Here is a 12,208-nt window from a genome sequence, read left to right as displayed (position 1 = left end):
TATATATATGTATATGTAGGTATAAGATGAACACAATAGTTTATTGATATATTTACAATTTTAAAGTAATGTGGATGCCTACCAGTGCCTCAATCTCTATAATAAAATAAACTCTAAATAACTATAAATTTTGGTATTGGATTTTGGGTTTTTTATCATGGAAAATCGGAGCTCCCTTTCCCCCTTAGCTCACAGAACGCAGGTCCAGGCCCCTCACTCCCAAACCACAGCTCCCCAGCCTTGGTGGTGCCTTTCACTCCCCTCCTCCCCCCCAACCCACAGCCCTCCAGCCCTGCCAGTGCTCCCCCGCCCCCCAGGCCTCTGGCCCTGCCACTGCCCCTCGCCCCCCATCCACAGCCCTGCTAGCTCTGCAAGAGGGGACCCCAAGCTGCAGGGGCCATGGAGCCAAGACCTCTGGTCTGCAGCCCTATGCCCCCCACAACAGCACCCAAGCCCTAGCTGCTGCCTGCAGGAGGCAGCAGCTACTGCAGCAGAGCAGAGTGGAGAGCTTGGCGGCCCCCCCCCACACTGCCTGCTGCCTGCCTGCTGTGGGGTCATGCGTGGAGCAGGGGGGGCTGGCTCCCTGCCACTGCACATGCTCCTGGGAGCACAGGAGGGACCAATGCCCCACCAGATCTGTGGGTGGGGCAGGGGCAGGAGTGGGCTGCCTGCTGTGGGCTTGGCCACCCTGCAGCCCTCCCCCTGGGGCCTCCGTAGAGTGGGGCCATGCGGAGAAACTCGTTGCTGCTGCGAGCTCCAAGTTACCCAACTCACTCCCTCTTTCCCTATGGGGGGCCTCAATTCTCCCTGCCCATGCCCCTCCTCCCTGCCGACTTACCTGCAGGAGCTGCTCTCCAGGCTGCTTGGGGCCATGTGCATGTACATGTGCATGCACATGGCACCCCCTGCCTGACTGCTCTCTTCCCGCTCCCCCCAGCCCCTTGCAGGCTGGAACTCTGCCAACCTGCAGAGAGGTCTCTGCAAAACTGTAACATCCATGGGTTTCTCCGTTAAAAATGACAAATCTGCATTTTCCTTGGGCAAAGGGGGAAATCTGTGTTTTTCTCTGTTTTTCCATGGGAAACTGAAAACCCGGGTCCCTGGTCATAACCATAATCATTTTATGAAAATGGAAATTGTCTATCTGCAGCTAAATATCACAAACTAAATACTGAACAAGAGAAACTGAAACAAAACTAAATACTTTTAAGCAGCTTCAGATTAAGGGTTTTACTTCCAACTGATCAGAACCGTCCTTAAGGGGCGTGAATTGGGGCAACCACCCCAGGGCCTCGCATTTGGGGGGCCCCATGTCTGGCTGCTTGGCATCCCCCCCCCCCTCCAAATCTGCTGTCAGCTTCTTTGTGTCCAGGTTGCATACAGGCCGATTTGCCCTGGGCCCCACACTCTGCTCAGATCTTCTCTACAACTGATACAACAGATTTGTCTAGTTGTGCCTGTTTTTCCAACTCAAACCTCAGTGTTCCTGCTTCTGGAAATGAGCTTCTTAACATGGGCTTTGTTTTTTTTATATGCATCTTTTCAATACGTTTAAAAGGAGAAAACAAAATCTTGTTGCAAGTGTGGCAGCACCATCTGTGCATGTGAATGTCTTCAAGCAATAACTGCTTCATGCAATTGCAGTTATTCAACTAGCATGGTGTAATCTACAGAGGAGGATGTTTCAAGCCTTGATGCCCTGGGATTCTGTCAATTGGCTATATTATTCACTAATAGAGTTCACCTTTTCTTTGTGTCTGCTGAATCAGTTCAAACAAGTTTGGGATAGTAACAGAAGAAAAATGTTCTGCTTTCCATTGTTCATGCCAGCTTCCAAAAGGAGAACACAGAAAGCAAGACTGATTTCTCTATTCCACTTCAGTTGCTTCTGCTTATTGTTTCTGCTGCAAGTTGTTTAACACCAGAGATTTTGCTTTTGGCCAGGCATGGTTTTTTTGAGCCTGGAAAAATATACCAAGTATCCCACCAAAACATGACAGTTTTGCAGGTTATATGTACAGCTGTCATATGCAAAGAGACTTAGAACTGAGCAAGCATATGACAGATAAAGAAAGCCAGACTCAAGTCAATTTTCTGCTAGGATACTGGCAAGCTGTTTTGGAAAGGGGTTTTTTTTATTTGATCCTCCTGAATGGAATAGAAAATATTCTCCTATGACAGCAGACCAGTTCTATTCATCTTAGAAAATGTTTTAAATTTGCTGAGTTCCTTGGAAAAAATCTGACCTAATAATGAAATAACGCTTCTGTGAACAAGTTATTCTGTCCATAAAAGGTGCAACACTGCCCTGCCTTATACATTATGAAGTCAACTCTGTAAGCAAAATGCCTCAAGAAGCTGAAGTAGAGAACAAACTAGCTACCCATCAGCTAAAAGCCTCCGAGAATTTCTTCCCTGTAAACTACAACTCTGAAGAGGGATTCCTAAGTATCTTAAAACCTGGTTGGAAAGCTGGGGGAAAAATAGTATCCTACAAGAAAGAAACCCCCCCCCACTGAACAACAGCACAAGACAAAAAGCAAATGATAAACAACTAATCCTATCTGTCAAATTTTCTATTAGATTTTATATATTGTCATAGAGTCATTTAGAGACAGAGATTTTTTTTTTTAACCACTTGAGGAGTACTATAAGCTGTTCAGGTTTTTGTCTTAAACCTTGAAGTTGCCTTGCAAAGAATTGTAAGAGTCAGTTTTGGTTTAAGCAAAATATTAGCATGCAAAGAGCTTTGTGAAGCAACGTCCTCTGGCATGGATACTCTGGATCTGTCCCACGAATTTCAAGCATATGACAGGAGGGTCTAACCTGGAACGCACCCAAAAGCTGTAGCATCTACAAAAAAAAATATGCTTCTTACCTTATTTTCAAATATATCCATTACACTGGGTGCTATTAACCTTGCCTATGTCTATTGCAAGCACCAAATGCAGTTTGGCTTACAAAGACATATTTGTGTTCTTTGGTGGCTCAGTCTTGATGGATAGATCTTGCTTTAATTTCATCTGAAAGCCAAATTGTGGAGAGTATTAATCTAAAAATGCCATCTACAAGCTGGCATGTACTAAAGCAATATAAGTGAAACTCCCCTGAAGATGCTAGCTCCTGGTCCTGCATCTTTTTGAAAAAAAGGCTTTGAAGGACTGGTTGTGTGGTTCAATTTCAAGTTGTTCACTTTGCTTCTTACTGAGATTATCATCAATAAACAAGAATAATGAATCTAATTCTCTTAAGATTTATTTCATTGGGGAGTCAGAAAGTAATGTCAAGAGAAATTAAGTCGTCCTGCGTACCTTGAAGTAAGGTTCACACCTGTGGCCCTGCACATCCCTACAGACAAGGCAGCAAACTGTGACCTTTCCCTGGAAGGAATTTACCCAACCCTATTACAAGAGCCTCCTTACACCACTACATGAAATACACCATTGTACGAATGAGTCAGTGTATGTATATGTCGTTCCAAATTCATGAGATAAGGCTTGTAGCAAGCTGAGGATTTGGTCCTGTGTTTGTACAGGAATAAGTAACTACACATGGCAGCCTGCTTACTGTATTTACTCGAATCCAAGACAAGGTTTTCTTTTTTGTCCATTCAGCAAGGCAGAGGGGCAGGGGGAAGGAGGGGAGCAGTGGCTGCTCCCTCTTCTCTCTGAAGCCTCTGCCATCTCCCCCACTACCCCCCACCCTACTATCAGGTGCAGCTCCAGCTCTGTTCCCTCCCAAGGCATGAAACTCCATCCCCTGTCCAGCCAACCAGCAGCAGCACAGCTCCAGGCCCACGATACTGCTGCGTAGCCAGGCAGGGGCCATGTTTCCATGTGCTTTGTGCTTGGGAGGAAATGGAGCCAGAGTTGCATCTGACAATAAGTGGAGGGCAGGGGGGTGGAGAGCAGAGACATGGGAGGCATCATGGTGGGGGACAGGCAGCAGTGGGTGTAGGCACCATGGTGAGGACAGGCAGGCTGATGGGGGAAGGAGGGGCAGAATGCATGTGGGCTGCCTACCCCTTGCTGCTGCTGCTGCTGCTGCTGCTTTCCTTACTGAAGCAGCACATGGTTGGGGAACTTTAAGACAATCCTTCCATAATTAGATTCTATACCTGGAATATTATAACAAATTTATCATTTTTCATTGTATATAAGCTAATTACTGGGGGGTCATCTTAAATTCAAGGTCATCTTGGATTTGGGTAAACACGGTTTTTCAAAAAAGGTAAGGAAAGATGGTAGAGTGAAGCGAGTTATCTAAGACGTGTTTTACACTTGTATCACAAGAGGCATTAATTTCAGATCACAGCATAACATAAATAATGAAGCCAATGGTGAAAGAGTTAAACCAATGGCATGTCAGGCAGAAGGAAGAGAATTCAGCACAGCTTTTGTTTTGCCACTGAAAAGCCAGCATTTCTATGTAATGGCTGGGTCAGCTGGGTCATTCTAGTATGACCTGAGGGCCTGAGGATTCAGCAGGGTCCAGCCATGTGTCATGAATTGGATCCTCCTCTTTTTTTGGCTCCTCAACCAAGTGTCATGTAGTCTGATCCTCCTCTTTTTTTTCCTTTCTTTTTTTTTCTTATATCATCAACTTGTTGGGGCGGGGTGAGCTTTGGTTTGAGAGAGAGACATCAAATGCCTTGAGTTCTTGCCTCCTAGAGGGCACAGAGGCAAGATGTTCCGCTCTTCTAGGATTTGATACTCCCTGGAGCTGAGCAGCCAGGCCTCAAACCATCAAAGCACCTAAGTACAAACTTTACTTTAGGCTACAATGCTTTGCTGGATTAGCATTAAAAAAGTCCTCAGGATGTTCTGGAGCACTGAGTTCATGACAGACAGCAGTTATCAAATGCTGTTTTGTCTTCAGAGAACCCACTGGAGCAACACTCAAGGGCACTCTTTGGTGATGCGCTTTGGAGGGGATGCTATACCCCATTATAGTTCTTTTAAATGTAATGTGTTAGTTAGGAGAAGGGAGTGTGTTATGGGGGGGGGGGCAGCCAGAGACCCTCTGTAAGGGAGTACAGGCATGGGAAGGACCTTTGGAAAAGCGGGGAGGGGTCTCCCTTAGGTAGAAGGAAGGGGTGGGGTTGAAGTGGGTGGGCAGTGAGTTGGGAAGTGGGAAGAGGTTTCCTATGCCAAGATATGAATGGGGGCTGGGAAGCACAGTTAGGATTGGCTGGAGGATTTGCTGTATGGGTGATAGGCAGGGAAGCAGAGACTAGGGGAGTGAGGTAGAGTTTTCACGTTTTGGGGAATCATTTGACGGAACAAGCCCAGTTCCCGGAGCATCTCTCCATAGTACCTATCCTCCAAGCCCTTGATCATGCAGGTGGCCCTTCTCTGCACCCTTTTGAGCTTGTCTGTATCTTTCTTGAAGTGCGGCGCCCAGAACTGGACACAGTACTTCAGTTGCAGCCTCACTAATGCCAAGTAGAGAGGGAGAAGCACCTCCCTGGATCTGTTGGCACCACATTGGCGGATGCAGGCTAGACTTCTATTTGCCCTGCTGACGGCTTCATCGCACTGTAGGCTCATATTCATCTTCTGGTTGACTGTGACTCCCCCAGGTCCTGTTCAGATGCTGTGCTAGCCAATGGGCTACTGCCTATCCTATAGATATGGTGAAGGTTCATCCTATCCAGATGAAGGACCTGGCACTTTTCCCTGTTGAACCTCACCTGATTCCAGTCAGCCCATAGAACAGGCTTATCCAACATATGGCCCACGGGCCACCATGCAGCCCGCCAAGCCATTTTCTATGGCCCAAGGTGCTGCGATGGGAATCAAAAGTAAATGCTGTGTACTTTTGTTCCCACCCCTTGTCCCTCCCCCAGCCCCACAGCAGCTTCCTAATGGCTGCTGAAGGGCTGGAGAAGGGACAAGGTTCCCACATGCACCGCGTCAGCTTGACGTTGCCAACGCAGTGCAGCTCCTCCCCTCCCCCCTCATTTCACAGTGTCCCTTCCTAGCCCCACCCCTCCCTTCCTCATTTGCATGCTGGCCCCAGCCTGCGCCAGTCCCCACTGGCAGGTTGCGGTGCAGCAGGCAGGTGGGCATGGACACTAGCTCAGAGGGATGCTGCGGCTGGGCCCACGGGAGATGCTGCTGCCACTGCTGCTGTGGCTGTGGCTGTCGGGGCAGGAAGCCGGCACCGCTCCCACCTCCCTGCATCTCCCTGTGCCTGCAGACATCTCACTGGGGGTGGTGAGTTGCGGGCCCTGGGGAGGGAGGGAGCCCTGCCAGTTGGGCTCAGGCTGCCCCAGGCAAGAGGGAGCAGCGGAGTGTCCCTGCAGGTCCCACACCCCTTGTAGGGTCCCCACATGTCTCCCTGGCTGCTGAGCCCAGGCGCACAGGTGTGGGAGCATCCTCAAGGCCACCCAAGTGGCAGGGAGGACATGGTGGGGTCAGGCGGCGCCCCTTGACCCCTGCACCCCCAGGCATGGCCAGACTGGGCAGGCCACACAAGCGCCTTCTCCTGCCGGCCCACTGGGTGATAAAAAGTTCATGATCCGGCCCCACATTCAAAAAGGTTGGACACCCCTGCCATAGAACCAGTCTGTCAAGGTCATCCTGCATCCTTACCCTACCCTCTGGTGTGCCCGCATTTCCCCACAGCGCAGTATCATCAGCAAACTTAATCATAGAGCATTCCACCCCTGCATCCAAGTCATTAATGAATATGTTAAAAAGCATGGGTCCGAGCACTGATCCCTGCAGGACACCACTGGAAACAGCCCACCAGGATGAGGCCATCCCATCAATTACAACTCCCTGAGACCTGCCTCTAAGCCATTTATCCACTCACCTCACTGTAGGCTGGTCCAGGCCAGTACCCCCCAGTTTAACTGAGAGAATGTCATGGGAGACAGAGTCAAAGGCCTTACTAAAGTCCAGGTAAATGATGTCTACCTCATGTCCCTTGTCCAGCTGGTTAGTTACCTGGTCATAAAAAGACACCAGGTTTATTAGGCATGATCTACCCTCCACAAAGCCGTGCTGATTGTTTCTTAATATGCTGTCAGTTGCTAGCTTGTGATTGATGGCCTCCTTAAAAATTTTTTCAAAAGTTTTTCCCAGGACTGAAGTCAGACTGACAGAAGAGAAGTATCATGATTCAGAACAGCACCTAAACAGGTAGTTCATTTTAAGAGCATGCATTGCTTGCTGTCCTGGATATGTACAGCACATGTGACAGCACCCTGTGAACTGGAGATGTTGTACATCGAGTTAGGCCCTGGTCCTGCAAGCACAGGTGTGAGGGTATATTTTGGCAGGGAGCTAGATGGGCAGAGGGCACTTCCTATATGGAGCCCCACTGAAACTCATCCACAAGGATATAGTTACAGGACTGATGCTATAGGCCCCTTTGGCTCTGAGCTTCATGAACAGAGGTTAGATACTAGTTTTTTACTTAAATCTGGCTTCAGTAAGGTAGAGTCTCTCTCAAGCTCTCAAAACAGAAAGCCCTGTGTTTTAAACCTGATTTTTTAAAATGGGAATAGGATTACCAGTATTCTTTTTCAAAGTAGATTGGTTTAAAATAAAAGCTATGTGCATGTTTTAGTCACTATTGTGCAGTCCTGCCATTCAAAATGGTTTGATTTTAGGCAATAAAATGTAGCATTTGGTTGGTCCCTTATACATAACATAGGCTTTGCATTTATGTTCTCTGCAACAAGTCCAATAAAGGTTTTAAAAACCATTGTGGGACACAGACAAGCTTGCAAATCTTCATGAACTTTATAACCAGATTCTCCACTGTCTGATCCCAGTTTTTCATTGCTGTAATCATAAAAATCATGGAAAAGTAGGGCTGGAAGGAACACAGTCATAGTTCCAGAGGTCATAGTCCCAGCCCCCAGTATAAGGCAGGATCACCACTATCCAAACCATCCCATACAAATCCATTGTCTAATCTACTGGCAAAACTACAGAGTCAACCCTGACACAACCACAAGATGTAACACCCTATCCTGCCCCAGGTAAAGCAGGGGGACCACAGTGGCCAACATCCTGCTGCTGCAAAGGTTGTTAAACTAAGTTCAAGAGATCCAAGGAAGAGAGCCATGCCTCACGCTAACAGAGGAAGGCAACCAGTTTTTTTCTCCTCCCCAAGCTGGGGGGTCAGACTTGAAGCTCTACAAGGTCCCTTCTGACCCTACTTCTATGAATCTATGAACCCCCACCAACCTGTGCCAGTCTGACCATGAGGTGAAATTCCTTCCTGAGCCCAAATATGGTGATCCATCTGACTGTGAGTAGAGGAGCAAGACCCTCTAGCTAGGAACCTCTGAGTTTAAGTCTCAGCAGAAGCACTGGCAAACCTCAGTCAAAATCCTCAGCCTTGGCTGCAGCCAACACTCAATGCTTTGGATGAAGGCTTAAAAAAAACCCATAACATGTAGCAGCAGGAGGGGAAAAAATTCCTTCCTGGCTCCATGTGGCAACCAGCTAAGCTCAGAAACATGGGAAATACCCATATTAGAAAATAGGCATAGCTACTCCTAGATCATCCCTTATCCAACCTCTTCTTGAACACCTCCAGTGATGGAGATGCAGTAACTTGCCTAGGCAGTCTATTCCACTGCATCACTGTTCAGTCATTACACAGAGAGTTTAAGTACGACTCCTTTGCCTTTCGACTGCATGGCAGCGGGGTGAAATTAAATCACTTCGGTAGTGAGTCAATCGCATGGGCTGCATTCTTCCCATATTTGCTGAGTAAAGTGAGCAGACCATATGAAGTGTTATGTTTGTCCTGTGAGAGTGAAGTAGTTTTGTCACCGATTTATGCATTATAGCTTCCTGCACATAAGAATGGACTCATTCGATTCTGGCAGCCTCTGAAGATTGCGGAGACTTTAATTCTTTTTTCCACTGAGCACATTTTTTAACTGGTGTTTGAATTAAATTAAAACACAGCCAAGTAGACATAAATTGCATTCAAAGTTGGGTTGTTGTTGACCTGAACGCAACTCCCATGAGTTTATGCTAGCTGGGAAATTGGCTCTATGAGTCTATTAAACTGTCAGAAACAAGGGCACTTAGAGTTAGTTCATGCTCCTTTGAAGCAGTACAGCAAGGACTTTACAAAGTGACATTGCACAGTGTTTTGGGAAGATTAAAACTGTCCATTGGAATAGAGCAAATTGAGTTCAGAGAATGTAACCAGAAGAAACAGCTATTAGCTGTGTGAATGACAACATCCTTCAGACCAACAGCTCTCTCCTGAAAGCAAACCTTGAATTTGGCAAGAAAATAGTACTATTGAGCCAAATGATCCTTCACAAAGAGAAAGAAAACTGTATGATTTCATATAAAGTCTGTGTAATATTCGTATTATGGGGCCTCTTGCAGATACAACTGTTAAAATGTCACTGGCATTTGTGTAAAATTTCTGCACACACTAAGAAAGGCTAATAGTGCCCTCTCTTGGAGAAAATGATGTATGTAATTGCTGTGTCTGAATTGTGTTTGACTTTATTTGATTATGTTTGTAGAAATACAATATAGAAAATCATGTCCCATTGAAGACAATAGTTGAGTTCACCAAGATTTCACCTACAGTGTAGGGGGGAAAGTGCCTAAGCTAACATTAAGCATCAATAAATATTGTTAACTGCTTTTAAATATTTCCCCAAAGTTGATATTTTTCTTAACTTCTTGTAAGAAATGCAGAAAGCTCAAATTATATATACAATGCAGGGATTCACTGAAATAATGAGACTATCCACATATTCAATGTCAAACCAAAGCAATTAACATGATTTTTTATGTCTTTAACCTGTTGGGTTTGTACAGCACCTAGTGCCATGGGATGTTCTTCCTTGATGAGGGCTTCTAGATGCTACCACAACATAAATAATAAATGACAGGATCATAAATTACTTGGGGGCCTACATTCCACTCATTGGCGATGCATAGGGAGTGCATGTGGGTACACTAGCACCCCTTGAGCATGGCGGTGCACCCCCTGCGAAAAGGTGCCGCTGACACTGTTGGTGGTGTCTGTGGGCAGTCGCCACTCACCCCCCCCCACCCCCGCCTTGAAACTTCTGGTGGCATCTGTGCACGGTCCACTATCGCTGGTGGCCTCTGATGCTGCCAGTGGCATCTACAGGTGGTTGCTGACCACGGGTCAGCGCTTACCACCCTGCCGCTGACACTGCTGCAGCCACCTGTGGGAGCTCCCTGCTTGCTGCCACCATGCTCCCGCCAACACCGCCGATGCCGCCTGCGGGAGCTTGCCATGCTCCCCAGCCATCGGGGGCATGTGGCATTTATGATTTCACTGAAAACTTGGCAGCTGCTTGTGGTGGGTTTGGAGCGGGGGGGAGGGGGACGGTCTGTTTTGTGATATTTTTTGCTGGACCAACTGAAATAGCTGGTGCTTTTGATATTTTTGCCCATTGACTTCCCGCTTTCATGTTTAGAAAGAGGCACTTGCTCTGGTGGGTCATTGAGCTGGAGCCTACAAATTTTGGTCCATCTACCTATTTCAGTACAGAGGACCTTGAACGAATAAACATCTCTTTATTCAGCTGTTCTCTCTTTATGGGAGGACTGCTATAGTACTCTAGTATCAGAAGATGCCATATAAAATGATGACCAGTTAGTTATATATTAGAAACTGCTGTGTCATTAGGAGTACCTGTCTCATGCTAGCCTTCTGCACCATGCCCAGTTATAGCATAAAATGTCACAAAATATGGTTAAAAATATTTTCAGTGTCAGCACATAGACATAATCCTAACTGCATAAATTGGTTCTGTGCATCGGAGTAGAAACAGTTGGTGCAACAGGGAAACCATCTTCCCTGAGATAAAATTTTATAGCATGGACCCATTACACTGGAATTATGGAGGAAATGTGGTCACTATATATATATATATATATATATATAGCTGCAAAGGAAAGGACCTGAAAAGGACTAACATTTGAAGAAAAAAGACAGCTGGGAGAAGATGGCCATTAGTACAATGAAATCTTCTGTCCAAGAGAAAGCAAGGGCCACATATCTGGGTAGCTAGGCAGATTCAAAAACCATTTGAAATTAACATAAGAACTGCAAAGAAGGCAGAAAACATCCAGGTCACTCAAAGAAACTTTGATCCATACGCTACCCAGAAAGGTTGGTTTACCATAAGAGACAAGCAATGCACAGGATAAAAAACTGCATTACAATTCCCTGGGCCTGTGTCCACCAGCACTTTCTGGTTTCCTTCCAAAGTACCCCACCACAGTCTTCGACTCCTGCACTAAAAGGTATGATGAAAATGATTACTACTTCAAGGTACAGTGGAAATGACTGAAAGGCTTTGTCTTTACAAATACAATGAAATATGGTCGCTGTTGGTCAGGAATATGAAAATGCAAAACGTTCATTCTTTATTTCTGAGGTTACTTACTGAGTTGTTGCTATACAACATTTGTTGTTAGCATTGGTGTTTCCCTTGCCTCTCCTATTTTCTTCTGTGGCACATTGTAGTGTTTTAGGGGTTGTTGTACTAGGCTGTTTTGGTGAACACTTTTGGACAAACATTTCTTGTCTGCCTCTTTGCAAGCACGGAGAACTGGACTGACTGCGTGGTCCCTTCAAGTTCTGTGTTCCTATATTTGCTTGTTTTTTGAAACACAGTGACGAGATGAGATTCAGAGAGGTGATTTCAAGAGCTGGTTGGACATGCTATTGTTTGGCCCTTTTATTTTCTATGATAATGAAGGAAGAGGGCAGGGATTAGCCATGGCAAATAAGTTTTTTAACATTGCCTGTAGAAGACTTTAGAACCCCACCACGGAGCTCAGTAGAGGCAATAAAAGTTACAGGAGGAAACCGTTTGCAAGAAGTCAGTCTGGAGGACATAGTATGAATGTTAACTGCAGTTACTGCAGCCCTGCAAATAGTCATCTTCATGAAGAGAGGGTGTTGTTTGACAAGTATTGAACCCTTTTATGCTGTTACCCAGCTTAAAGAACATGAAACAGTGCCCATGCCTCATTAAAAGCCAAAGCCTTAGGTACTTTTTTAAATCCTGCCTGCTGTATTTCAGGTGGGAAAAATAAAGCTCACCCTGGCCTTCAGCATCTGTAAGAACACTGTTTGCATGTCTGGCCGGAGAAAACTCTGGCTACACAGTCTGCCTCACCACCCCAAAGGGCAACTCCACAGGGCAGAATGCCACTTTGCATGCTTC

Source organism: Gavialis gangeticus, unplaced genomic scaffold (assembly GCF_001723915.1).
Source record: "Gavialis gangeticus isolate Ggan-Ray unplaced genomic scaffold, GavGan_comp1, whole genome shotgun sequence".
Lineage (NCBI taxonomy): Eukaryota > Metazoa > Chordata > Crocodylia > Gavialidae > Gavialis > Gavialis gangeticus.
Note: the sequence above shows the minus strand (reverse complement) of the source record.